General features: G+C 37.0%; 2 pseudogenes across 2 annotated transcripts in view; both read left to right on the plus strand.

The window, feature by feature from the left end:
• LOC149144243 (aminopeptidase M1-like) overlaps window positions 1-5,648 on the plus strand; it is a 112,791-nt pseudogene extending 107,143 nt beyond the window's left edge. Inside the window, exons 15-18 of the transcript XR_016264010.1 lie at window positions 3,584-3,761; window positions 3,867-3,981; window positions 4,071-4,138; window positions 4,663-5,648. The product of XR_016264010.1 is annotated as an aminopeptidase M1-like (transcript). The remainder of the gene's footprint in view (window positions 1-3,583; window positions 3,762-3,866; window positions 3,982-4,070; window positions 4,139-4,662) is intronic.
• Window positions 5,649-6,031: 383 nt separating this feature from the next.
• The window catches only part of LOC149144244 (aminopeptidase M1-like), a 192,118-nt pseudogene continuing 172,968 nt past the window's right edge, over window positions 6,032-25,181 (plus strand). Inside the window, exon 1 of the transcript XR_016264011.1 lies at window positions 6,032-6,112. The product of XR_016264011.1 is annotated as an aminopeptidase M1-like (transcript). The remainder of the gene's footprint in view (window positions 6,113-25,181) is intronic.

Genomic DNA, 25,181 nt, shown 5'->3' on the forward strand with positions numbered 1-25,181 from the left:
AGGTAAAATGCCTCCAAGGGGTGACATAATCCTCCAGAAGGTGCCTCTCTCTTCAAAATGTTGCATAGATGACTCAAGGGGGTGCATCTCATCCCAAAAGTCAGATCTCCTCATCAAATGGTGTCCAATCATTAAGCAAGGTTCCATCCAAAACATCATCCTCAACTAAGCACATATCATCAATCCAAGCTATAGTAAGGGGACGTCATGAAAGTAGGATATGATGTCATCATGCTGAGCAATGTACCATCATCTTCAAAGAGGTCTCAAGTTATCATCATCATTAAATCTTGTAAAAAGAAACACAACGTCCATCAAGAAAGTGGAATGCTAGCTTGAGGGCATCCTGTCATCTCTGGGGTACACAAGCTCTCAAGGCAACGTCTTGGTTCCAAAGTGTAGCATTTTATGTCTTGGAGGGAGAGAAGAGTGACATAAATTGTGCTGAAGGTATCCCAAGGTCAATGCTTCTCAATAAGTGGTCAATATCCTAGGTTAAAGTGCTTAATGGAGTCATTAAGTGGTGTTTGGATGTTATTTTTGTAAGTGTTGGAGAAGCATTATGCAATCCATTAAGGGATGGTAGCTGTACTTGGGAGCAAAGATCTAACGTATACTCACAGGATGAAGTGAGATCAACATCATAGGTGCACAAACCATAAGAGTATTAGAGTGGGCCTTATTTAATGAAAAAGGGCATCAAAGTACTTCACTCATCTTCAAATGTCTTTCTAGCTTAATATCTGTGTTCAATCTACTTTACTTAGTTATGGGAGGGTCATCATAAGGCCATATTTGGTGCTTCCAAACCTAAGAGGAGGAACACTTCCTATGCCGACCCATCAATCAACAGGTGCACATGATCAATGATGTGGTATGTGGCTTACTTCATGGAGGATGTCACAATTTACCTTGAGCATTATGATGTAAAGAGGGAGCAGTTGTTGGATGTGAGCTACCCCCTTTCCTCGACCTATTTTTACCACCCCTCATGTGTGCCTTTTTCATCATTTATTTTCTTTTTACATAAATAGCTTGGGTTACAAACTTGCAAGCTTTTGTTTATTCATCATTGACCCCTTAAAGATGAATCATTTCATTGCTCATCGGGGTGGAATATGCAAAGTGTTCCTTTCATTTAGATAGCTCACGCATTAGCCAGGAGCTAGTTGAGGGCTAATGAGGCGGCATAGAGCTCAGGATAGGCTTTTGTCCACATGCTGTCATTTATCCTTGCCAATCTTCTGCAGTTTAACATTATGGCTCATGCTTTTTCTTTTCTTTCTGTTGCATCAACCTCTTAGGGTAAGGTTTTTCAGGCCCCTACTCAAGGATGAGAGAAAGAGGGAACCAATATTGGTGACAGATAGCAATCAACCTGAAGATGGGATATGGAAATATAGGGAAGATGGTAGGTGTAAGTATGGATTACCATGGATACAGTGAAAGAAGCCCTCAAGGAAGGTCACATTGGACTAGGGGCAAGTGGTAACCACCAAGGTGAAGCAAGAGAACAAGTGTATAGTCAAAAGTGGTCTATCATCCAATTCAATCTATGATCCATACTAGAATGCCCATAGACATTAAATGAAGGCACATGAATACAAAAATGGTTAATGTACCACATGTTTGATGGCCCACCTTCATCGAATGAGTAAGCTAGATGAAGAAAGCACTGACCAGTGCATCGGTGAGAGGCATTTGAGGCTAGTTATACCTTCATCATGGTAGGGCTGGTGGTTGGCAAGGTGAAACATCAGGAGATTTGTTTTCTCCAAGGGGTCATCCACATGGGTCAGTAACAGGGGGAGTTGCTTATACCTTGCATCCCCTTTCTTTGTGGCCAAAGTGCACGTAGGGAGGGAGTGATTCAGAAGTGCCCTTTGAAGTACGCTTCAGGAGTGCTCCTGGGAATGAGCATGCGCCCAGGGTTTTGAGTCACTGCTTGCCCTTTTGGGAAGCACTCCCTAAGCCTTAAATAAGGATAAGATGGTCAAATTGATTATTGTCCAAGTAGGGCACACTTTCCTAAGCTCCTAATAAAGGATTGCTTGACATGCCAGCTATCTTGGAATTATAATATAAAGGTCTTAAAGTAAAAAAAATATGTTCTTTTTATTTTCCTGTGAAACTTTCGATTTTGTTTATATTTCCTGTTCTAGCATTTTATTTAAATTTTTTATGTTATCATTAATTGTTTTTGGATGTTTGAGAGGGATTCCAACCTCATTAGATCTCATCTAAAGACAATAGATTTTCACATCCTTTCCAAAATTCAACAAATTTAGCAGCCTTAAAGACTCCAACAAATTGCACTAAAAGATTAACTATAAATAGCACATCAAAAAATTGTCACTGCTAAAAATACCACCACCTTGCATGTTCTTGAAAACAGGCTTATCTGACTTGTGCTGATTATTTTCGCATCTGAGGTCCCTAACTCTACCTGTTGATTATTTTCCCATCTGAGGTCCCTAACTCTGCCTGCAAAAAAATCAATCTCTAGAAACTTATCGCATGTCATCTAAAATGGTCTCAATTGACTCATGTGGCAATAAGGAACATAGAATCATTTTCAAACACTGCATGCAACCTCTGGAAGCATGAACCGGAAACCTGCTAAATATACCCCAATCCTATACTACCCCCCTAGAAACACTGATCTCTGAAACTCAAACTCTATAATGTAACTATGACCCTGTAAAATGAATTCTAACAACTCTGCTGTAAGGGATCGTGGCCATAAAACCCACAGAGAACACATCGATGAACTGTATTTTCTGAACAATCAAGATGGACTAAGGAGAAGTCTGCCATTATCCCAAATGTGCTCACAAACAATAATGGATTTAACACTTGAATTCACCAAGAGTAAATTTGGTGTTAACAATTATGACCTGTTTTGTAAACATTTTATGACGGTTAAAGTTTGAACTTTGAAATTTGAAGTAAAATTTGTACTGTTGACTGCATTATTACAACTCTTTGGTAATGATGATGATGCTCTATTTCATTTCATGGTTGATGTTATCAGTTACAGTTTGTTAATGACAATGATGATTTGATGACAATGTTACAAGTTATAACTGCTAGATGATTGATGTTATATGTTTACTGAATGGTTGATGCTTTGATTATGATCATTAATTCAGTAATTAAATCTATATTTTCATGTTTTCTGCAACTAATTTGGTATTCTGCGTGTTGTTTTTAATATGCATGCATCAAAATATAATAATATATATTTTATATAAGAAATGTTCCTGGAACACTCTATTCCAGAAGCTTTTGAAAATTAGCACTACCTCCTTCCAGCTTTCACTCTGAACAGCCCTGCCATAAGCATACTGGAACTTTGTCCTTCCTATCCTCAAAGCTCCGGGTACATACATACATGCATGCGAGGTCTTACTCAAATATGATCTTTGGTTGTAGAATGCACAGCATTAGTTATTAAATAAAATAACACAATCATGTTTGTGATGTTTTGTGAAAACTCCTCTGCAAATTGCATAGTTTACTGGCCTTGAGGTCAATGCCATCACTTAATTTCATTCCATTGTATTGTGATTTTCATGTACAGGAAACTGGGCTGGGAGCCTATTCCAGGTGAGAGTCACTTGAACGCAATGTTAAGAGGGCAGATATTGGTAGTCTTAGCTCAGTTTGGGCATGAAGAAACTAAAGTAGAAGCGAGAAGACGATTCAATGTTTTCTTGAATGACAGAAGTACAACAATTCTACCTGCAGACATCAGAAAGGTTGCACTGTTCTTGTTGATTCTAGCTTTCATATGAAATTAAAGGGACTGTTTTTTTCTGCCATTACATGTTTATTGATCTAAATGGCTGGGTTGTTTTCTATAGGCTGCATACATAGCTGTCATGCAGAATGTCACAACCTCAGATAAATCTGGCTATGAATCTCTGTTGAGAATTTTCAGGGAGACAGATCTAAGTGAAGAAAAAGTTCGCATTTTAGGTAAGGGACTGATTCTTTGGTTCATTTTATTAGCAGTAATATTTTAAGGTAAAATATCTGAAAAGAGGAAACCGTGTCATGTCCTGCAGGTTCAATTGCAAAATCTCCAGATCCTTCTGTTGTCCGTGAAGCGCTAGACTTCAGTTTGTCTTCTGAGGTATGTCTCTTATAATTCTTGCCAATTCATAAGCTGCCTTTTGTTTAGAATATGAATTCTTCACTTGTGGCAACATGGCAGCACACAGTGGGTAGTTGAGGCCCTCAATGGGCCGACTTTTGGGTAGTTAGACCTACTTATTGTTTTATGGCTGGGGTGTATGCCCTTGTTTTGTGGGCCTATAACCCTCACTTGAGTTGTATATACTATATACACACAAATACACTCTCATTTGTATTATTTCATCCCTTTTTTTTACCTAAGGGCACCTCTACTATTTCTCTGTACCTGTGGTGGCTGTTTTTTGGTTATGGTTAAATTATATTGATAAAATCATGGTATGTGTACATTTTTTTGTGATCTATGTTAAGTGCTGTCACATTTACACAACTTCTTCTTGCTGGATTACGGTTTGTTAAAGAGATCACCATAGTCGTACTATCTTTTATGATCTCAATGCATTTGAAGAGAGACCTGAACCCATATTTTTGAACCTACCATAAATATTTTTGATAATCTTGCAGGTGCGGAGCCAAGATGCGGTCTCTGTACTTTACGGAATTAACAAAGAGGGACGTGAGACTGCCTGGCTGTGGTTAAAGGTGATGTGTTGTATAGTTTTCATTTAGTTTTGGACTTTGGGACTGTTGGAACTTGTGTAGTTCTCATTCTCGTATCAAGGCTTTAGACAAATGAAATGTGTGAACCAAACATATAGTTAAATCACTTGATTGAATTTAACTGCAGTAGGACCATTTAGGTGAAGAGGATGGTGCATATTGTTAAAACACTTGACAGGAAATAAATACAGCATTGGATTTGAAAGCATGCTAAGGGGTAAATGTTCTGTAAAATTATGGTTCCATACTTCTTTATGAGATACCAAGCTGGAAGAGAAGAGAGCCAAAGATAAAAATTTTCCGTTTAATTCAAAAGTCTATTTGTACTGTAATACAACAGTTGCTATTCTATTTGCAGATTCCTGGCATCCAGGAATTGTCTGATGAAAATTATAATTTGCACATTCCTGGCATTCCTTGCTGTTACCATGAATCCGAGTCATTCAAATCAGCCTTTCTAGTAGTCTCAAAATGTTTGGAAATTTATGAAGCAGGTTGTGATGGATAAAAGGGTGACTTGTTTCACTGCCCCTCACTGCCCATATCAAGATTATGTGGTGTTTCATGTATAGTTGGGTTGCTGAATTTTATCTTTTATGACATAATAACTTTGATAATAGTAAATCTGTCTTTAAAATTGTTATTTTTCTCATGTGTGCAGGTATGAGAGAGAGGGAAATAGGGAAAATTTGAGGGGCGAAATTTCGCTAATTAGCTATTTTTTAGACATTTTATGAAAAAAATATTCGCACCCTTGGTTAAAAATTTGCTCATTTTTTACATATAAGAGATTAAAAAAATAATGTTCGCCAAAAAATTACTAATTTTAAAATTACAGGATTTTTAGTGGACATTCGCCCACATTATATATGTATGATTTTTCAAACTAGAATAGTCGTTTTCAAACTAGAAATATGTAAGCATTGCAGTTGCTATATTTTCAGCTAATCTGGTTTCTGCTTCTTTTGTACAGGAAAAGTGGGACTTTATCTGGAAAAATTGGGGTTCAGGATTTTTGATAACTCGTTTCATCAATTCTGTTGTATCTAAGGTCTGTTCCTGAATTCTATCCTTGATGCAAATTTATGTATTCATGTTGATTTTGTCCAATTCTCGGTAGGACTTATTTAAGAAAATTTAAAGTTCTACTGAGATTTCTTTTCTTTGCTTTTCAGTTTTCAAGTGAGGAAAAGGCAGATGAAATAAAGGAATTCTTTTCAACCCGAATGCAACCATCTATTGAACGCACAGTTAATCAGAGCATTGAACGAGGTCGGATCAGCGCCCAATGGGTGAAGCATGTTCAGCAGCAGGACGGCTTAGTGGAACTACTGCAGGAACTAGCAGTCTGAAAGTATCTAGCTTACCACTTCCATGCTATGACTGGTTTACGTCATGATTTTCATCGGAATTTCCTTCGTCATCAGAACATGAATGTTAGCCATTTAATGATTTAAATAAGACATATTTGATTCTAGATTTGAGTCTTTACGCAAATGTATAAAGTTGTTTACTTAAAATGAAATCAAGTCTTATTTGAGGTACTATTGGTAAAGATAGGCATCATGGAATTATATTCATTGCAAATATGTTGTGACGCCATGTAGATGGACCATGATTATCAGGGCATGTGCCTTGACATGCATGAATGGTAACTGATGTTTTGAAGCTTATATTCCCTTGTACTGCTTGTGATGCATGGATTATAACAGAAGTTGTGAAGTCAAGACCCTTACTGGTATTATTACTTACAAATTGACATGCAATGTCGGCATAATTTAACCTCTTAATTAATTAAATATGGTTTTGGACAGTAATTTGAGATCTGGTAGAAAATCTAAATGTTCCTGCTTGTAATGTGGAGGCATTTTATTTGAGTTATGTTGACAGTAGTTCTTTCAATTGTTATATTATGTCAGTTAATATTTTTTCACAATAGGAAGCACAAGATATACCAAAACACAAGAAACAAAATAAAAAAAGTATATACTGAACAATTAAAATGATGAGGACAACAATCCTCAAATTTTGGCCCCAACCATTACAAAAACTTCAATTCTCACAAGGCTCCAACTTTGAATGAGGATACCAATCCTCCAAGACAAACCTTGGCACCAACTAGGTCTTTATGAGGACACCAATCCTCTTAGGCTCCAACCTATACAAATACTTCCAATAAACTACAAAACTTTAGCAATGTGTCTCCAAGACAACTTCATGATCTGCTCCAAACTTTGTTTCAAGAGGCCTTCAAAACTTGGTCAAGGACTGCTTCAAGATGCCTCCAAGTTTGCACCAATTCCTTCAAACAATACTTCAAGATCTAGTTTGCTCAACAAGGTCATCAGGTTCTATCCAAAGATGCCTTCAAGTTTGCACAACTATGTCTCCAAGTCTGCAACAAAGATCACCAAGGTCTGTCTACTTCAATAAAGAAAATACTACTTCAAGACACTTCTAAGATAGCACAAGTAGGTCTACAAAAATTACTTCATCTCAGCTTCAAAATGACTTAAAAAAAATGTTTAATTTTAGGGCACCAGCTAGAATTAGGTTTTTTCTTCCCCTGATAACTATTTCAATGATCAATTACGCATTAGTTTCATATAACATTAAATTCAATATCATTTAGGCAGTGATATATAAGAAAAACATCAACTGATTAAACATGAAAGAACAGTAAAGTAACCATGAAACAAAGGGATAAGAGACACAAAAAGTAGGCACACAACCAAGGCAAAACCCACAAGGGGAAAACCCAGAAAATTTCTTTTTCATGATAGAGGGGATCTAGATTCATCAATACATCAGAAATAACCATAGCAGAAGAATAACCAAGTCAGTAACCATAGTCACGATCAAGTGTCATGTCAAAAACCAAATCGGTGAAATTTTGGCCGTCCCTAGAATTTCAGCCTCCTTAAATTTCGGGCCTCCTGTAATTTCGTTGGATAAAAAAAGACACAGACCAAAATTGATGTGTCCAAATAAGGAGAAATGATTTTCTTCATAAAGCCTTCATGTGGGGTTGAATGGGTGCCTTTTAGGGGCCCAACTGACCTAATAAATTTTGGAGGCAAACATAAAATTCAAATTTCCATTTATTTTTCAAGATGAAAATACCGACCAAGGCTACCATATTTTCCAACAAAAGGCTGAAAATAGAGGTCAAAAGATGCTCTAGGTCTGTCCACAAAAACACTGAATTGCAAGGCCAAAAATAGATTCTTCCATAGTTCGAGTCTTCACCCCTCTTAGGTCGAGTTTTGTACCAACTGTAGGGGTCGAAATTTATCAGAGGGTTGAGTTCTGTGCCCTATTACAGGGCCGAAATTTGCTCCTATTGCAGGGTTGAAGTTCTATAGAGAAGGGGCCGAATTACAAACCTAGTTCTGTCCTCCACAAGTTGAATTGAGGCCGAAAAATGGCTCTAAGAGTAGTCCCAATTATGCTTTGCAAAATGCCACAAAGGAGGTTGAATTCCCAATAGAAGATAGCTTCAAAACTGTAACCAAGAAGTCCTCCAAAACCTTTAAGGCAGATTAAAAATAATCCTCAAAGAGAGCTCCAATTTTCCACAAGGTTCATGAGATATGAACCTTCTCCTTCTTCCTTAGACCACTGAGTTTTGCTGCTCTCTTGCTTGACGAGTTGGTGACCGACTTGGAGGAAAGCTTCTTATTTGTACTAGTCCAATCATCCAAACTAACCAACATGTCTATTGGAGGGGGGTAGACTTGTTCATGCAGGGTTGACTTGGAAAATTAATTTCTCCTTAATGGATAGGAGTCAGAGGGCATGGAATAGCGCATTGGAAAGGGCTTAAAAGTGCTATTTAAGCCTATGCTATTCGTTTCTTTAATTGATCACCCTTTGACATCAATAATAATTAATTTCTCCAACAAATTTCCCAAGCATTTTAACAATTGACATGGTTGGACAATCCTTGATTGCTAGGTTGGCCAAACACACAGCTAAGAATAAATTTTGTACCAGTCTAAGGAACAGTCAAAACAAATTTCATATGTGAAAGTTGTGGCTTTAGGAATGTTACGCATCAACTAGGCTCCTTAAGGGCCACATTCCCTATGCCACCTCATCTCCTAGGGTGAGGGTTTTGGATCTTAAGGTTTGTGCTTTTTAGGGTTGCTTGTCATGTTAATAAGTGATTTCAACCCATTATAATGTTTTTTCTGGAAAATGAGTGTAGTTGACACATTTTTTATAGAGATATGCTACCATCGTTCTAGCAAGTTTGTACTACTTTGCATACTTTCAAGTTTTTTTACTTTTTCTTCCTTCAAGACTCTAGGAGATATAGTTTTGATTGGTGATTTAATGCAAGGACAACAAAGAATCAATTTATGCAATTAGGTAGTGATGAGAATATGGACAACAATTCTCTTTCGTTAAATGAGAGTGAGGATCACACATGGAAAAGGTCTTCTCATGATGGAAAAGGGAGTGTTTCACACTTTGGTGCTGAATTGTTAGGCTTATGTAGCCTCTATGGCATGAAACCCTGGCCTAGATTTGGTGACATTATGTGTAAAAATTACAATGGTCAAAGTGGTGGATTATATGATTTGTTCTCAAAGTTTTATTTCTAATTTGTCGTAGTTCAATATTGGAGCTTGTCCTATTGAGATGAAGTTGAATCATATGCCTCTCTTTATTAAGTTGTGAATGCACACAAGTGGGATGTAGGTAGAGAGGAACCAACATTTACATAAGAAAGTTCATGCAAATGGAAGGGTCATCATCAATAAGGAAAATCAAGAGCTCTTTGCTGCTGCTTTGAAACATCAATTTTAGTTGACAAAAGACAACTCAGAAAGTGAAGAGGACAATGCAGTGATAGAGAACATTGGTAAGAATATGGTGATCCTTTAATCCACAAGGCCTTAAAGGTGTGCAAAAGATGTCAGCCAATGAAGAGAATCTCAAACACTTTTCCAAACAATTCCTAGTTTGACGAGACGTGTAAGGCTCCAAAAATATCACTTAAAGAGGAGGCACACAGTGACAGCATGAAAATGTACAAAAATATCATAAAAATAAAAAAGGAAATGTATGTGACTGCAAGAAGGAAGGAATTAATTTCTTTGGGAAAGCTAAATCCCAAAATATTTTGGAGGGAATTACAACACAAGAAAAAGTAAACAGATAATAATATCTTGGCTACTCAATGGTTAAATTATGCAAAGTTTTTATACGAGAGAACAAGAGAAAAGTAGCCCTCCCATAATCAACACTTCAATTGAGTTATTTTCATTAGAAGATGTCAATTGTGGTATAAAAAAGTTGGCAAATGGTAAAGCTCAAGACATTGATGGATTCCAAATAATTTTTTTGACGTGGGGGGTTGCAATCTTGGCATCGGTTATCAAAAGGATCTTCAACAACCCCACTCAAAGCAATTTTCCAACTGAATGGACAATTACTATTGCTATCCCTCTTTACAAAAGTAGAGACTATTCCCTCCAATTACCTCCCTATTTTTGAAGAAAGTGTAACTAGATTTGGTCTTCGTAAATGTACTTTTGATATTTGTATTTATTCAAGAAAAGAAATATTATTTTTGTTATATTTATCAATGAGTTTCTTGCTCATTGAAATAGGTATAACACATGTTAAAGTGCTATAGGTGAGTCAAAGAGTCAAAAGAAAATGTTGAAGACATTAAGGGCATGTTACACCATGTATGTTTATGTATTAGAGTCAAAGATATTCCTCCAAGCAAAGTCACAAGTCCTCTCCTAGCAACGACATCACCAAAGAAGCAAATCCGAAGTGGAAAAGTCAATTCGGCCTAAAGGAGGGACAAACCTCTATATGTAGAGGCTGTCCACTCCTCCAACGACAAGCCTACAATACCTCTGAAATCAGCGAGAAGGAAGACGAGTTAAGGGTGAAGGGAAATCGAGTTTAAGGAGCCTGTAGTGCAGCAAAGAAGGAGAACTCTAACCGAAGTTGAAGGGACTATTTTTAGGGTGAAAAACAATCGCAAGTGCGAGAAAAGAAGGGCAGTCTGCGGTCATAACAACAACAAGATCATAGTCATACATATCATATCGTTTGGGCTAGTAAATTAGGTATATAAGGCCTCCTACTCAAGTGAAGAAAAGGGTCTCTCAAGCGAAGGAGAAATGAGCCAAAAGTATAAGGGAAACCTCCCACATGTGCGAGAAACTAGCTTTGCAATGCTGTCACATCAACTCTGCAACTACACATCAAGAAGAAGCTTGGTTGGACGAGAAGGAAAGTATCTTCATAGGTGAAGGATCTCACTAAGGATCAAATATAAGTCTCTCTTCTAGAGCTCACATAACATGGTCTATCACCAGTTGCCGGAAGTAGGAGGACGAAGTGTCGGGAATGAAGTGCCGGAAGGAAGAGGACTAAGTGCCGAGAGACAAAGTGCAGGAAGAAGGAAGGACTTGACTTGTGCTTGGAAGATATTTTTGTCAAGGGTGTAGGGTTTGGCATTGATCAATAAGATGTTTCAATAAGAGAAAGTTACGAAAGGGTTTTCCTCTCTAAGAGAGAGAGGTTTTGCCCTGGCAGAGAGCCAAAATCTTGTGTTCTTGTTCTTATGTTTTTGGTAGTAGTTTGATGAAGTAAACACACATGCATTAATAATAAGAAGAAGCAGATTAAGCTACCAAGACAAATTGTAAAAGAGCTTCACAAATTGTTATCAAGTCAAGAAGAATCCTACTATACCTAATTGCCTTAGATTCTTCAACACATATTATGGTTAATCCTCTTTTTGGAAAGCTATTTGAAAGCACGGTGGAACGTAGAATCAACAGTTGGGTAGAAAAGGAAGGTAAAAGAGCAAAAGGGTAGGCTGGTTTTAGGCTGCAACATTCTACCATTGATCATTTTATCACTCTTAAGAATTTCATAGAAAAAGTCTGGGACATACAGGTTGAGGAGGCCTTTTGTTGTTTTGTTGATTTCAAGAAAGTTTTTGACACTATTCCTAGAGACAAGCTTTGGAGAAGAATGGAAGAGATCAAAATTCCAAGCGAATATAGTGTAGCTATTCATAAGCTCTATGAGAAAGTTAGAGCTAAAATCAAAACTAAGGCTTTTCTAAATGCTTTGGTAGTGACATTGGGGTCAAGTAGGGGTGCCGTCTTTCCCCGATGTTGTTTGGCTTATATATTGATAAGATGGAAGAATGGTTAAGTAGTAACGATGGAGAGGGTATTCAGTTAGTAGGTTATGTGGTGAGGCTTCTTTTGTACGCTGATGACCTTATCCTACTTGCAAAATTGACTCAGGGTTTGAGAGAGCATTTGAAGGCCTTAGAGCTCTTTTGTTAAGAGGTTGGGATGCAAGTAAACATTAGCAAAACCAAGATCATGATCTTCTCCTTAAAGATGAAAAAACAATAGGTTAATTTTAGTTTTGAGGGGAAACCCTTGGAAATAGTGGAAGAATACAAGTATCTAGGAATTGTTTTTCACAACAAGCTCAATTGGGAGACATGTAGAGCTAAAAGGATTCAAGGGGGATAAAGAGCTTTTAACTTCTACATAACAGATGCAGGAAAGCAAAATTATTTGATTGGAAGACCAGGAAAACTCTTTTTGGGTTGTTGATTACAATGATTGCATTCTATGGATGTGAAGTTTAGGGGAATAGCATGTCAAACCACAAGTGGAAACAATTAGTAAGAATTCAAAAACACTTAATCACTAATAATGCAAAGTCAAATCAATGGCTCGCTGTTTCTGATGGAGGCTTTGATGGTCTTTCACTTGTTAAGTTACTTATAAAAGGTTGAGGGCATGGATGGGCATCTCCGACCTTAAACAATTATTGTAGAGGAGTTAAGGAGGAGGAAGAAAATTTGGAGGAAGCAAAATGTGGTTGCATTAAGTGGCAGGATTGTCCTAACCCTAAAGAGGAGATAAAAAAATGGGTGCTTGAAAAATTCAGGGCTACCATGTGGAAAAGAAGATTGATAAGAAAAATTCTCTATATGTCAGAGATTTCAACCCGGCATGGTGTATCATGATGAGAAGATATATTTGGGTGCCAAAATGACACAGTTGAGGACCAGGTCTCATCATCTCATATGTGAAATGGGTAGATGAAAAAATCCAAAGGAAGAGTGGGAAGAAAGAATATGCATCTTTTGTAGGAAAGGAGAGGTTGAAACAAAATGGTGCTACATCATGGATTGTCTAATTTATGTGGATAATCATAATTAGTTTGAAAGTATTTTGAAGGTGGATTGTTTGAAAACGCTGTTTGAGGAAGCAAGGCTTATCAAAACTGCGAGTCTTGGTCAAGATTCATGACACGAGAGTATACTTAGGGAAATGTTCGAAGTTGTGAAAGTGTTTGGTGTCCTAGGTCCCTTAGACCGTTTGGTTTCATAGACATCATTAAAATCCCTTCTTCTTCTTCTTCTTCTTCTTGAGTAATAGATGTTAGGATTTAGTGTATCATTACCTCTTTGTATTATCCTTGTGTTATTTTGTTTGTTATTGTTATCTTTATTTCATTCTCAAAATAATATTTGTTAGTGTTATTAGAGCAATCTATTTTGTTGTTTTTTCACACATGTCCAAGATGAGGCTAGAGTACATCCTTCAATGACTTTCGACGATAATGAAGATGCCTTTGACAAGTAGTCACATTCGATGTTTGGAACCCTTCAATGTATAAGTTAATGTTCACATTCCCTTGCTTGAATTAAAGATAGATATTAACAAGTGTTTTGAAAAAATGGTTAAGTTTGTTAGATGGTTATTATTTTGTTCAAATTTTTTACAAGTACAAAGTTCACTTTTTCTCTCCCCATGTCTCTTCCCCATATCAATGAGTCTTGGAACACTTATTCTGTGCACGTGTTGAAGATGAATTTGAAGCATTGGGGACAAAACCCACTTGAGCATCACTTGTTGATGCCTTTGGGGAGGAATTCTACACTGTAAGGAAATTGCGAACAATGCAAAAGACTTGGAACTTTGCATTATGAGAAACATAGGAAAAATTTAAGTACACCCATACCTTCCATACCTTGTGTGCAAAGTTGGGTATCAAGGAATTTGAGTAACGTTCTAAAATAGGATAATGGTCGCCATAGGTACATCCAAATAAAAGTTGTATTTTTTGGACATCTATTCACTAGGGTTTGTTTATCGACATAGAAGTTTCGGGGAACTACAAATTCAAAAATTTCACCTCTTTCCTACAAGTTTCTTAGATATAGTCTGTGTTAATAAATAACCTGTTGTGGCCAGCGACAACCTCCCTTTTTACTTTAGTATTAGTAATAACAGTAAAGTAAATGGGGACCCTTCTAAAAAATAAAAACTAGCACATATAATCCCCTTCGAATAAAATACACTATCATAAGTTTAGGAAAAACATCCACAAACCCAAAATCTTAAGTATTATGATAAGTCTCAAATAAAACCATTCTCTTAACATCGCATCGCAAAAGGGTAAAGGAGGATATCATATAAACAAACCTTTGGAATTGCGAAAATGCGATAATGCGAGATCGCGCGCCTTACAGACTCATCGCATATCGCAGATTTCATATGTCGCAAGCATCACTTAAGATAAAACATCCCGATCCTGCGATATGCGATAAAGCATCTCGCAAATCGCATCTCGCAGTCGCATAAAGGAATAGATGATTGTTAACGAAAAGGATTAGCGATATGGTGATCTGCGATATTGCGAAGCAAATCGCTTTATCGCAAATCAACAGGGCTCATTGTTCAATAAAATATTTCTCGTAATTCGATACTGAGTTATGGGCTTAAATGTCAATTTAGTGGTTTACTGATGGTCATTTATGAGAAAAGATTTAGATTTGATTGAGAAGTTGTTTCACGTAGGGTGATATATTTGATATGATTTCGAAATTAAAGAGCTTTCTTGTCACCTTATCACTTAACATTATTCGTTCCTTACTTATGAACTTGCAGGAGCGGCAAGAAGAACAATAAACAGATCAGTGTGTAGAACGTAATGGGAAAGAAGGGAAAAGCTCCGGTTGCTGAGGAAACAGAGATGATGCCCTTATTCACAGACACCACCTGTACCAGAGAAGCCGACATATCCACTTGGGAAGGCATGTACAGTCTGCTGGAGGAAGAAAACCCCAGAGTTATGGAAGTTACAGTTATAGCAGATGCACGTGGGTCATCCAAAGCATCACTCACTGAACTTGCATGCTCATTCCTGCATCGCATAGCAGCAAGGCCTAAAATACTTCCCTATACAGACATGGTCAAATGGGTATTAGACAACACTGATATAACAGACAGGCAATTCAAGTCTCGGGACCAGGAGCTTATTGGGTCATTTACCCCACAGGATTTAAGACGTATGTATCATTTACCAGAGCTGCAGGCTAGCTACAACAAGCAGTTCGTGGAGAAATTCGCCAAAGAGAATGAGGATTTGGCGGAATGTACCAAAAGCTGGTCAGCAAAGGAAGAGCCATTGAAAAAGGACAAATACGGTATGTACAATATTGGTTCCCTCTCCTCCCCGTATTGTTTTGCTGCTGCTAAAAGAACTCCCTCTCAGAGGATTTATTCTCCTTTCTTTTTAGCTGCTTATGTCATGGATGCAATCTGTTCTATTTCTAGATTTCCTCTCATGGGTTGGAAGTGGACTATACAAAGTTCCTTTTCCATTCAGGTCTACCATAAGGAATTATGGGATTCTAAGTTTACCCCATATTTTTATAAAATTTGCCATGGAGTTATGTTACCCCTTCACAGAATGTTGTATAATAAAGACGCCCCAAGATTTTCCCCCGAAGTTGAAGTTGATATTCTCCCTGTCGGAAGATGGTTCGGAGAAGAGTTTTTCACTTATATCAGAGTATTTGGAAGCATTGCTTCCCCTCATGTACTTCCCTTGTATGTTCCTGATAAGTTAATGGCCCGTGAAATAGCCTACCAAACCTGCGGGGTTGGAGGAATGAGCAAAGAATTAAAAGACAAGAAAAAGGCCATCTGGCCGCAATTCCCTGTGGCTTGTGGGGCCTTTTCGCTATTTGATTTAGGTCATGCTTTCAAAGAAGTAGATAACGTGCTGAGTCTACGACTGTTTAAATTTCCAGGGAGACAATTTGATCCCTTTGATGTAATAAAAAACTTTACTACGACTATTAAAATAAAGGTATTCAATAAAGAAGATGATCTCTTTGACAACGTCTTCCAGCAGAAAACCACACTTAAAGACATTTTTCACATGGCCCAAATCCAATTTGGCTCAGCGGAATTCCAAGAATTCAAACTCTACAGAGAGCAGAGATTGGCAAACCTCCCCTTGGACAAGTTGCGCTTAGAACCAGTAAGGGAGCCCACTCCCAGCGTCAGTATAAGCGGAAGCTCGGGGACAGACAAGTCCAAGTCTAAGTCTAGAAAAGAATCACCAGAACGGTCTAAACGGTCAGAGAGCGACCATAATAAAAGTGAAGGGCCAGTCAAGGATATTGCCCAATCTAAAGAGAAACCAGAGCAACAAGTTTTGTTGCCAGCACAGGTGAAGCTTCCCGCTCCCCTCGTCCAGCCAACAAAGCCAGTAAGAATTGAGCTGGAGAAAGAGTGGGAAACGTTTAATGAATTGATCAATACTGATGAACAAAACATGGAGGCACCTGAGAATACAACACAGACAATGACATAAATGGTCATTGAAACAGTCATCAATGCTCCAGAAACGGAGCACATTCCCATATCTCCATCACATGAAATCATGCTGAAGATAGAGGAAATCCCTCCTCTCGATGTATTTTATAGTCCGCAACACAAAGCAGTGGTAAGAAGACAGAGAAAGAAATGAAAATTAGACAGCGTGCTCTCACTTGAGGCAGAGTAGCTAGATGTCCTTTGGCGAGACCCTACCACTGATCTTACAGAAAATTTGACTAAGTTATCCCAGATCACAGGAGCCTATGCTTCTGCTACTATTGATAAAGCGTCTGAAGTACAACTATTGCTTAAGGATAAAGAAGAAAAAATCCTATTTTTGCAGCAATAGTTACAGTAGGCCAGTGCTAACCGGGAAGCGGAAGAAAAATTGGAAAAATTACAATAGGACTTTCAACAGATGTAGTTGGGGTATTAAAGCAGTTTGGCCGAAAAGGAACATCAATTACAGGCCTTGTTAGAAATGCATAAAGATGACCTCAAAGTCATAGAATTTGTCTCAGAAGCCCTTGCTTTGAATGACCAACTCTTGCAACAGCAAGAGGCACTCTGCCAAAGAATATCGCAATGGAGCTCCCATTGCGAGATGAGCAACAAAATCACAAGTCAAGTCGTGGAATTGCGACTCAATTATGATTTACTTGATAAGAAAATTTCCGATTGTTTGAACTGGCAGAAATCAGAGGAAGGCAAGAGAGTAGGGTTACTAAAGATCAATGAATCCCACAAAGAAATGTTGTTCAATAAGTGGGATGCACAGATAAAAAAGGCAGAACAGGCAGCGGAAGAAGCAGCGACAGTAGCGAGCAATGTCATTGACTGTGTCAATGAAAATCTTCTTAGAGAAAACCTGGTAATAGAAACTGCTCCGGGATTTCTCCCAAAAGCACAGCAACTGCAGACAAGCTGGAGACAGAAAATTGAAGAAAAGGAAGAGTCAATCAAGAAGTTAACCAAGTTGAATTGGGACACTTATTGGCAATATTTGGTTAAACTGCACAGTCAATGTATGACTTTGAATGCCTTACAAATTCTGCCGAAAAGATAGCGCCAACATTTGTTGATTCTGTTTTCGCAGGACCACTAAAATCGGAGGCCGGCCAACCGACACTCCTGAAGCCAATGCTGAATGCTTGCGATCTCAAAGAACAGATGCATAGTTAATTTTCAGATACAATTTTAGTTTTATTTTGATTTATTTTTGCCTTAGATGAGGACGGTCATTCAAACCTCCTCCTATATTTTTGTAATAAACTATTTTTAGTCTTTAGTTAGTAGTATTTAAACTCCTCTCATGCATTTAGAGAGGGGTCCAGAAATTTGTCAAAAACATTTCTTCAGAACATGCACTTCTGCACCCTTTAAGGAGGTTTTGATGAATGAATGGAACGATATTTATTGATATCTGTGTTTAATATCTGCTACTGAAATGCACTTTTGTACTCTTAGTAGATGCTGAATTCTGAGAAGATAAATCTATATTGCTGAAGCTCATGAGTAGGACTTGTTATCAATGGTACTTTTATCTCTTAATGATTTCTGCTTATGTGTCAAGTAATATGTTATTTTCAGTTGTTTATATATGAAAGCTTGAATGTTTAAGTTATCATTTGGCACTTTTGTACGGTGGTGACCATTCTGTTTATGGTTAATGTGTGAATAACTTATTATGCGATATGCTCCTCATAATTGTTTCGGCTAATTTTTTATACGAAACAATTCAATTTTAATGAATTCTTTTCTTGTAGTAATTGAATGATCTTTATTACCAATTGCTGTTAGAAATTATTTTAGATCGCATAAGTGAAAAGGTAATCTCGGGATAGTTTTAAAATTAGATGTTTCCATTCATTAGAATAAAATTGCATGTTTTAGATTAGAATTTAGATTAAAAGCATTCTATGTAGAAATCTTTAGAAAGGAAAACATCAAATCTTATTATCACAAACAAATTGGAAAACTGGTCCCATTATCCCCAGTCGGACCCACCATCCAAAACGGAAAAGGAGCTGCTTTCAAGGTCCGGACCGGGTGGGTATCCCCCTTGTTGTAGACCTGATTTTTGGGGCTTCAACATATTTGGAGCTAGAAGGAGGACACGAACTGTGAATGCCTAACAAATCTAAATCTAAATACCATTCTGAGAGTAAATCGCCCTCAACATCTCCCCTGACTTCTCCATCGCATTCCGAGTCTTTAAATCTTAAGCGAGAAGTTGAGAAAACAACAACCACTGCCACAAACCCAAACATTTCAGATAGATCTACTATCGAACCCCCTAAAGTTGAGTCTTTGATCCATAAACTTCAAGGATTTTTCATATCACTGCAGAAATCTGAATTATCTCAAGGTAGTGTGACTTCGCAATATAATCCTTCTCATCCTCTTACTAGATTACAGAGTGAAAAGTTTGGTATCAAACCAACTGAATTACCTCTTCCTAAAAGGAAAAGAGCAAGGAAGACACCTCAAGGGTTTGATAGTGAGATTCTTTCATCATCAACATCCATTCCATCTTCTCCATTGCAAAGTTAACCATCCACCCCTCCACTTCATATTGTTGTTCATAAGAGTATCGGAACTTTGACATCCTCATCCTTACCACAAGGAACTTCATCTACGCTTTCCTCTGTTAGTAGTTCAACAATAGCTCAAAACCCATGGAATAATCCAGGGGCAGTCTCAATGCTTGCACCCTTGAGTCAATTACCAGCCCATCCTAAGAAATGACTGCCCAAGTTTAACCCTGAAGCAGGCATGCTAGCAGAATAACACATAAATAACTTTATGTTATCAATAATTTTAAATGGAGTTACAAATGAAGACGCTGTTGTTAGAGTTTTTCTTTACACTTTACAAGCAGTAGCTGGATCCTGGTATTTTTCATTACCATCAGGGTCCATTACTAGTTGGGACATTTTCCAAGAGAAATTCTTGACAAAGTTCGGTGATGATAGGTCTACGGCAACATTGATCAATGATCTATCGAATCTTAAGACTGAGTTGAGAGAACCTATCAAAGATTTTAACTCGCGTTTCAACAAGCTTTTGAATAAAATCCTGACTGCTTCCAAGCCTAGCAAAGAAGTTCGAAGTGAATGGTACATATCTGCTTTACCATCGAACATAACAATCTTTGTTGATAGGGCTGCCAAGACAACATTAGCCGAAAACATGAAGGAAGCAATAGCGGTAGAAAAACGTATCTTAGCTTTAGAAAAGAAAAACGCTGTTGATGAAAGAAAGTCTAAGAAGGTTAATTTTAAAGATGATCTTAAGAAAAAGAAACTAAAGGATCCATTTGATTTAGAAGGATTGCAGAAAGTTTTAAAAACCATGCCTAATGAAATGGTTGACATTAAAAGACAAGTAGCAGAGACTTCTTCTAAGAAACCCTACAAGCCTTATAGAAGAAATCATTCAACTGATTCAAAGCCTCCCAATGCTATAACAAATGCGGAATTTGAAGGAGAAGAAGAGGAAGTTTCCAATGAAGAACCTATTGATGACGATGAAGTTGTAGAACTACAGGGAATGTGGGACTTCATTCTTCCAGACGAAGAGGATCAAGAGGCATCACCAGTCAGTACCAGAAGTAGAAATCGACTCGATCCTCCACAGCCTGGTTCTAAGCAGAAGAGCGTAAGCTCGGTATCCAAGGATAAAGTCACAGGTAAGAAAACATCACCAAAAGCGACTCAAACAAACCCAGTCCAATCCGATTCATCAACTTCAGCTAAAACACTGTTTCTGATGAGATGGAGTATAATATCGTTGAAGACATGAAGAAGACTAGGGCTAACATTACTTTTCAAGAACCGAGCAAATTAAAACATAAATAGAAATTACTTTTGAAAGAGTTACATGCAATACCAGTTGCACCTCTTCCTGTCGTGTAATTTTGCAAGCTTCTTATGAGATGGAAAGACCTCCAACTAATATAGCAAATAAAGTTGATCCAAATGATATTGCTTTAATTGGAGGTAGGTCAAAATCCCATATTCCTCCATTCCTACTCACTTACGAAATTTTCAATAAAAATTTGCATAATTGTTCGGTAGATTCAAGAGCTTCATCTAATATTTTACCTAAAGCAATTTGTGCAAAGTTAAATGTCCAACCTCAAAAATCTGCAGTGCGCATAGTTCAGCTAGATCGATCGTAGGTTGAAGTAATCGGTGAACTAAATCAAGTGACCATAATGCTCTCATCGAATCCAAAGGTATGTCAAGTTATTGATATTTTGGTTGCAGACATTCCTGAATTTTATGGTTTGATTCTTAGCAGGGATTGGTCTGAAAATCTTCATGGATACTTTGCGACTGATTGGTCACACATGTGGCTCTCTTACAATGGAAAACCAAATCAGATAAAGGTTGAGCGATAAAGACACCAAAAATACATAGTGACGGAACTGGAAGGAAATAATGAACCTATAGCATACAACAACAATATAATTGGAAACTACTCTGTTGACTCTTTCTTAGGAAATTTTAATGCTCATACTTCACCTTATTTAGAAAATTCTGTTTTGTCTCAAGTAGAAAACTTTTCTCAAACATACAGTTCTAAATGCATTAATTTTGTAGATAGTCCTGTAAATAACTCTTTGTTTTGGAAATTATTTTTTGACGGTTCTAAGTCTAATGTTTGAGCAAGAGCAGGATATGTATTAGTTAGTCCAGAAGGGAATAAAACCATGCTAACCTGTAGACTCGAGTTCGATTGCACAAACAACACTGCAGAATACGAAGCTTTAGTACAAGGTTTGTACAAGGCAATCGGACTAGACATCAAGTATCTACAAGTCTTTGGAGACATTGAGACTGTTGTTAAACAGGTACAAATACTATACATTTTCTATCAGGTAATTTAAAGCATTATCAATCTTTAGTGCAAGATCTGACTGAACATTTTATAGCATTCAATATTTCATCCATTCCTAGACTCCAAAATGCTAGTGCTAACTTCCTGGATAATGTAGCTTCCAAGCTCATTCTATCAGAAGATTATAGCCCAGACAAATTCTCAATCGAATTGATCTTTAGGTCCTCCATCCCTGATAATGTTACCAACTGGAGAATTTTTAACGATGACCCTGATATTGTAAGTTTCCTTACATCAGAACAAGGATAATTTTAGGGGCGAATGTTCGCCCTTTGGCAAAATTAAGGGGTTTTAAATTTTTAGTGGGCGAATATTTTGTATCATAGTACATTTTTACAGATCACCTCAAATTGCCCACCTTATTTTAAGGGAGAGGGTAAAAAAGGTAAATTTAGCCCTTGAAATTAGGGCTTACAACCTTCCATTCGCCCATTTTCAAGAATAGGTTTTATTTAAGTGAACCCATTCGCCCATTTTCAAGAATAGGTTTTATTTAAGTGAATGCTATGGGCCAAATACCATATTTATAAAAGAGGTATGGTAAATTAATAAAAATATAAATAAATGAGAGGTATGGTAAATAAATAAAACATTTTTTATATTTACTCCATAAGTCACCTTAATACATGTAACGGTGTAAACAAATAAAAATATAAGTAAAGTGGAGGTATGGAAATAAATAAAACGTCTTTTTATACTTAGTCAAACTGTATGGTAAATAAATAAAAATATAAATAAACTAGACGTATCGTAAATAAATAAAACCTCTTTTTATATTTAGTCCATAACCCTCGTTCTATTTATGAAGGCTAAAGAAAGAGGTTTTATTTAAGTGAATCCTATGGGCCAAATACCATATTTGTAAAAGAGGTATGGTAAATTAAAAATATAAATAAACGAGAGGTATGGTAAACAAATAAAACATTTTTTTATATTTACTCGATAAGTCACCTTATATTTATGAACACTCAAAAAATGGGTTATATTTAGGTGAAACCTATGGCCAAAATACTATGGTCCAAATACCATGGACTAGATTGTTATTAATACCATGCAAAAAACCATTATTAACCCTAATATTAGAATTAATAAAAATAAAAATGGCACATGGTATTGACCCATGGTATTCACCAAAATGGCACATGGTATTGACCCATGGTATTCACCTGGAATGTAGCCTATTTAAATGGGGGAATTAAACCAGCATGTAGCCTATGCTAAGATTCACTAGGACTTTACAAAGTTTTATTATTTAGTGAAAGACTCGCCAAGATCTTACAAGATTTTATAATTGAGTAAAATATTCGCCATGCCTGGTGAGAGATTCGCCAAAAAATTATATATACATATTATATTATTGATGAAATCGCCTTCCATTTTTCCTATATACCATGGAGATTCGCCCATTTATTATATTTATAAATTTAGGGGGGTTCTTAAAATTTTCCCTACATCAGAAGGATCTTACACTAATTAGATAATTGATGAGGACCAACATGACAAACAGTTACAACAAGAGAGCACTAATAATGCCATACCAAAATATGTAGTCAAGTTAGAAGACCTATACGATTTGAAAGACAGATTCAAAAGGTCTACCAATTCAAAGCTCCAGAGTTCAACTTTGAACTATGAATTAGTAAATCTAGGAATAGATACTAAGCCACAGAATATCAACTTAGGTCTTGGCCTAGCCCCAGAGGAAAAATTAGCCTTTGTTCGGCTCTTGAAACAGTATAAAAATGTCTTTCTCTAGAATTATGATGACTTTAAGACTTACGGCACTTCAATCATTCAACATACTGTCCCAATGATAGCTGATGAAAGCTCTGTCCAGCAAAAGATGAGGAAGATCCATCCTAATCTAGAAAGTCAGATTAAATCTGAGCTCAATAAATTGTTGAAAGCTAAAATTATTTTTCCCGTTCGACATTCTAGCTGGGTTTCCAACATGGTTCCAGTCAGAAAGAAAAACGGAGACATTCGAATTTGTATTGACTTTCGAAATCTTAACAAAGCTTGCCAAAAGGATAATTTTCCCCTACCTCCTATGGAACAAATATTGCAAGCAGTTGCGGGATCAGAATTAATGTCCTCTTTAAATGGTTTCTCTGGATACAACCAAGTTTTGGTCCATCCGGATGATCAGCTAAAAACCACATTCAGAACCAAATGGGATACTTACGCATATCAAAAGATGCCTTTTGGGCTGATTGACGCTGGCGCCACATTTCAAAGGGCCATGGATATCACATTTAAGGGATTAGTAAAAAAATCAGTGGTGATTTACTTGGATGACAAAACAATATATTCTAAAAAACGTAGTAATCACCTCAGAGAGTTAAAGCAGATCTTCTAACGTTGTCAAAAGTATGGGATTTCACTTAATCCAAAAAAGTCCTTTTTTACATTAAGTGAAGGAAAACGTCTTGGATTTATAGTGTCTAAATTTGGAATCCATATTGATCCAGATAAGATTAAGGAAATTTCTGAAATATCCCTACCACATAATAAGAAAGAAATTCAATCCTTCCTTGGCCAAATCAATTTTGTTAAAAGATTTGTCCCATACTTCTCGAGAATTGTGTCACCATTACAAGCAATGATCAAGAAAAATTCACTCTTTAAATGGGGCCAAATAGATTATGAAACGTTCAATCTGATTAAGCAAGCGATTATTAATGCCCCATCCCTAGCAACTCTAAATTTTTCCGATCCTTTCATTTTGTATACATTTGCCTCTGAGAAGTCATATGCTGCAATACTCACGCAAGCCAATCAAGACAAAGCGGAAGCCCCAATTGCCTTCTTTAGTTCAAATTTGCAAGGGACTGAATTAAATTATTCTGACGTTGAGAAACAAGCTTATGTTGTTTTCAAAGCGATCAAACATTTTAGACCCTTTCTTCTTAAGACCCATACAAAGATAATAGTGCCATTTCCAGTGGTAAGAAATCTCTTGGTGCAGAAATATGTGGGTGAAAAGAGAGCAAATTGGGTCCCTGCCCTACAAGAATATGACGCTGAGATCAAGCCAACAAATATTGTAAAAGGTCAAGGCTTTTGCAAAATGTTGGCTGGAGCATCACTTATTTTTGAAATACCATCTCCTAAGAAAGAGGTACAAATGTATGAGGTAAGCCTAAACGATATTGAATCGAGATATGCTGATATCATGTTTTATCTAAAAAATGGATATGCTCCTTCAAATCTGAATTACACAAAGAAAAGAGCCCTAAGATTGAAAGTCAAACAGTATCAACTCGTAAACGATGTGCTTTTTAGGATGAATTATGATTCCATTCTTCTTCGTTGTCTTGAAAAATCTGAAGCTGAAAAAGTCTTGCAGGAACTCCATGATGGACCAACAGGTGGACATTATGCAGGAGATGCAATAGAACATAAAATTTTGCGCGCAGGATACTATTGGCCTACACTATTTAAATATGCACATAGCTATGAAAGGAAATGTCAAGTTTGTCAAACTGCTGCTGGAAGACAGAAGAAACCATCATTGCCATTGCAACCAGTCAATATTGATCAACCATTTGAGCAGTGGGGATTAGATATAATAGGTGAGATCATTTCTCACTCTTCTAGATAGAATAGGTACATCCTTACAGCTACAGATTATTTTACTAAATGGGTAGAAGCAGTTCCTCTCAAGACAACTAATGCTGAACATATCATCGATTTCATAGATCAGTTCATAATCACCAGGTTTGGCTTACCTTCTGCTTTAATGTTTGATAATGCATCATTTTTTTTGGCAATGCTATGACTGAATTTGCACTTAAAAGAGGTTTTAAGCTTAAGTATTCTGCCAATTATTAC

This window comes from Pinus tabuliformis, chromosome X (genome assembly GCF_031772625.1).
Source record: "Pinus tabuliformis cultivar Carrire ecotype Pingquan chromosome X, CPIR1, whole genome shotgun sequence".
Classification (NCBI taxonomy): domain Eukaryota; kingdom Viridiplantae; phylum Streptophyta; class Pinopsida; order Pinales; family Pinaceae; genus Pinus; species Pinus tabuliformis.